This window comes from Excalfactoria chinensis, chromosome 5 (genome assembly GCF_039878825.1).
Source record: "Excalfactoria chinensis isolate bCotChi1 chromosome 5, bCotChi1.hap2, whole genome shotgun sequence".
NCBI lineage: Eukaryota > Metazoa > Chordata > Aves > Galliformes > Phasianidae > Excalfactoria > Excalfactoria chinensis.
In genome coordinates, this window is record NC_092829.1 from 15,780,144 (window position 1) to 15,784,334 (window position 4,191).

At 47.0% G+C, this 4,191-nt stretch overlaps 1 non-coding gene across 1 annotated transcript; it reads left to right on the top strand.

Moving 5' to 3' along the window:
• The first annotated feature begins 3,427 nt into the window (after window positions 1-3,427).
• TRNAT-UGU (transfer RNA threonine (anticodon UGU)) lies at window positions 3,428-3,500 on the top strand. Its single transcript has one exon. It is a non-coding gene; the product is annotated as a tRNA-Thr (tRNA).
• Window positions 3,501-4,191: the final 691 nt, after the last annotated feature.

The window sequence follows — 4,191 nt, forward strand, 5'->3', positions numbered from 1 at the left end:
GGTCTGTCCTTGCTCTTAAAGCAGAATAGAATAGCCCCAGTGTTCTCCATTGGCCACTGAAGAGCAGCACTGAGTTGCTCCTTTTCCTTAAAAATATGATGCTGAGCAAAATTAAAATTAGAGATGAGATAGCTCCCTGCATTTATTTTACAGCTGTAATTGTCTGACATCATATTCAAGGATGGTTTTTTTTGCTATTCTTCTTTAAAGAAAACTTGTTCTGTTCTTTTTAATATACAGGGTTGGTGAGATGCGTTTAATATCTTCTTCTTATCCCTTTTCAATGTCTAATACATAATTTTATGTGAATATGATGGTGCTTCTTCACCAGGAGATTTTTTTCCTGCTCAAAGCTGAAAGGTTCTGGTCTTTGCAGAGATGTTAATAACCAGTCAGATTTCCCAGCAGCCCCATGTGGCTGTTATTTCAAGAGCCGTCACCTTAAAGTCTTGGAGAGAAAGTGTTACTGTTAATGCAGTTTGGTGAGTCAGTGTAATATTCACTGCATTACCTTGGCCTGGCTCAATGGCAGGAGCAGCATGCTCTCTGTGTCAGAGAAAATTACCTGTTGACCCTTCCTGCAGCTTGGTGCTGTTCTTAACTGGATGGCTATGAAATGAAGTGTGGAAAATTTTATATGGAGTCCATTCCTCCTGCTCTGTCCCACAGGGAACTCATTTCCTATCAGCTTGCCCATTAAACAACAATAGTAACAACAGCAAAAGCTGGCTTTGGCCTTTTCATCTGTTATGATATTATTTCATGCACACACCATAGCTGCACAGTGAGCCTACTTTTCTAGTGCAGAGATCAAGTAAAAATGGAAGTAAATGCAGAAACTGGAAAAAAAAAAAAAAAAAAAAAAAAAAAAATTATTATTCTGATGGAAAACAAAGAGATTGTTGCATTGCCGCATTGCCTTCAGGGGAAATTCTTACCTCCATCAGCAGCCTGGCACAGTAACCACACAGGTGATCTCTGCAGCTGTGTAATGTGGGAAAACTGAATGTTACCCCTTTGAATGATTAAGCAGGTTAATTGTGAGTGACAGCTCAAAAATGAATTTCATGTTCTTGCGAGGCCCTGTATGATGCCAGAATTCACTGCTGGTTCACACAAGAGGCACGTCATCTTCTAAGGACCTCATGCCTGGCCATGAGGCCAAGTCTGTAAGCGATACTGTAAATGCACAGGGTCAGTCCATTGGTTCCTTGCATGTTTGCTGGGGGATAAAGGTAGCTGCAGAGCAACATCACAGAGGAACAGACTGTCAGGCACCACTGCTCACACCACAGCTGTGAGTCCTTCCCATGCTGAGGACCATCCTGTCACCCAAGGGCATGTCCGTCATTTGGTTTGATGTGACCAGGCTTAGGCTAAGAGGTTCAAAGAGCCTGAACGCCATAAGCTGAAGCCCCAGACACAAGAAAGGCCAGTGTGCAACTCTTACAGGGATGCTCTGCTCGCAGTGTGTCACACTCTGTAGGGAAGAGTGTCAGTGCCTCAAAAAGGTGGAAAACAGTGCAGAGTCCTCAGCATCTCCCTTTGATGTCTCAGCTGGCATGAAAGGCAGCCTATGCCACTGCTCCTGAAAAGTGACACTAAAAAAGAAATAAATCAGAAGGGAGATAAATCATAAACTGTAGAGGAGATCTCTACAATTTGGCAGAACTTCTGATCCACAGAACTGCACTTCTGGTTCCTGCCATTAGCCCTGCTGTGCTGTCTGCAGGACCAGGTTACTCATCAGGCCAGAATATTAACAACCACGGTGTTTGTTCTGGGGGGCCCTTAAAACAAAGAGAACTAATAGAAAAATCTCCTAAATCATGTGAAATCCGCCATTTGGAGCTGACAAAAGTAAATGCGGTGAACTTTCAGTGATATTGCACCATGCAGAAAGGTTATTAAAAATGTATTTGAAGGACCAGCTTTGTCAATACTAATGCACTGAAGGGTTTCCCAGCTCAAGCCCTGATTTACTGACTTAGCGAGGGAGCGATGACTGCAATAATGGATTTGAGTAGCTTATGTTAGGTAAGTGTTTTCAGACTTCATATGCAGAGAATTGTTTTCGGTTTTAGAATGATGGGGTGCTCAGTAATGCTGAGGTGAAATACAAATAATATATTTTAAAAGGAATATTGACAGCTAGCTGTTGGTTCAGCTCTAGAAATATGTTTGAAGGTGGTGATGGCGATAGACTGTAGAGGAATGAGGGATTACTGGTAGGAATGTGCATTGTTTATTGGTTTATTTCTTGGTTTTTATTTCTGTATAATCCGAGGGATTTCAGAGATGATCTGTACATTCTCTATGGTGATGTGACCATACCAAGTATATGCAAGTGCTCAAAAATTTAGAGCAGAATTAGCTTCGCTTTGAGAAACAGGTCTGTTCTTTTTCTGTCTATTCTGACATCTTTGACCTGACTGCTCGTTTTTCATTCATTAACTGCTGGAGCAAGGTTCCTACTGTGAGTTCTGTGCATGTCTTTAAGGACCGAATGACCAAATGTCAGTCTGGCTTTGTTGCTGTAAACGGCCCCAGCATAATAAGACAGCAAGGAGAAGTCTTTTAAATCCCGACTTACAGACATTTAAGATGAGAGAAGTAAGCATTTAATTTTTTTAATAATCACTGTATTTCTTGATCATCCCCTCTTTGAAGAATGCAGGCAACACTTTCCTTCTCTCTGGTACATGCAGCACGTTGGTTTTGTCTTTGAGCAGCCTTAGTGTCTGTGGGAAGCCAGTGCAGTCATTCTGTTTTAAGAGCTGTTGCCATAAGAATGGTAGGTCCATCCCCATTGGGACTTTAATACCTAATTGAGAACAGTGACGTGTAGTAGCAGCGAAACACAACAGAGGTTCGGGAGAGCAACATGGTAGCATGCAATCAGTTTCCATGTAGCTTTTTGTTGTTACTGTTGTGCTTTTCAGACGTGGCTCCTTGTTACTGTTTGCTTCTTTGCCTGTTTGTTTCTATCAATACTGAAGCAGGCGATGGGCATTTTGCACAGGCTTTTCCTTTTGCAGTTTTCCAGATCGTAACACCTTGGAGGGTCTTGTCACACACCCAGAGCGCTGCAGCTCTCGTGCCTCTCTGGAGTCCCTCCACGGCACAGCGCTGCGTACCGTCACAGCGGCGTCTTCCAACGCACCCTATGCGCACAGCCGGGATGTCGCACCTGACCCCGGGAAGCTCCCGCCGGGCTCGGGGCGGCGCTGCGAGCTCATCCCGGAGCTGGCTGCCGACGGGCCGCGGGCTCCTCCCAGCGGCGGCCGCTCCGCGGGGCTGCGGGCCCCGTCCAGCTGTGCCCGGAGAAGGGCGGGCAGCCCCGGACGCCGCCATGGCGCTCACGGAGCGATTGCGTCCAGCGGCTGGTGCGGGCTGTTAGCTGGAGCTGGGGACTGTTTTGAGCGGCGGCTCCATAGCTCAGTGGTTAGAGCACTGGTCTTGTAAACCAGGGGTCGCGAGTTCGATCCTCGCTGGGGCCTGGTTTGTTTTTAACGGCCCTCAACAATCGTCCTTATTTTAGGGCGTTTTGTTGGTGGTCGCGGACTGCGCGTATCGACGTGGGGATGTTTGTTTCAAGAGCGCTCGGAAGCAAGCAGTAGGGATGGAATGTGAGGGCGGCCGTCACGCTGTCCTCAATGCTGTGCTGGCTGAGAACACAGCAGCAGCTGAGTGCCTTGGGAAGGAGCTTGGGGGATGCTACATAGATGTTTGTACAGCTCACGGCATGATTTTCCTGATGAGAGCTTTGGCAAAGTGCTGTTCTGGGCATTAAAAGGAACAAACTGCCCCAGAGTGGAGAAAAAGCTGGGCTGGATTATCTGACACAGCTTGTCAGGAAGGCTGAGCTGCTGGGTTACGGCTGGGCAGAGCAGCTGCAAGCATTCTTTGGCTACTGCCTGATGCATCGCCACAACATGCAGGCAGTTGTGTGGTGTGGCCATACAGACTGTGCAGCCCTCCTGGTTGCATAATGCTTGGCAAGAGGGCCAAAAAGTGCCCACTGTGCTGTGTTTTGGGATTGTTGTCCTCCCAGGCTCCTGGCAGTGGGCTACTGGTGGTGGTGACACAACCTGGAGTTGGGAGGGCCTGCTGCCAATGTGGGGGCTGTCAGAGGTGTGATGCCATGTGGCTGTAGTGTCTGTATGGATGGCCATCTCTGGGCTGATGTTT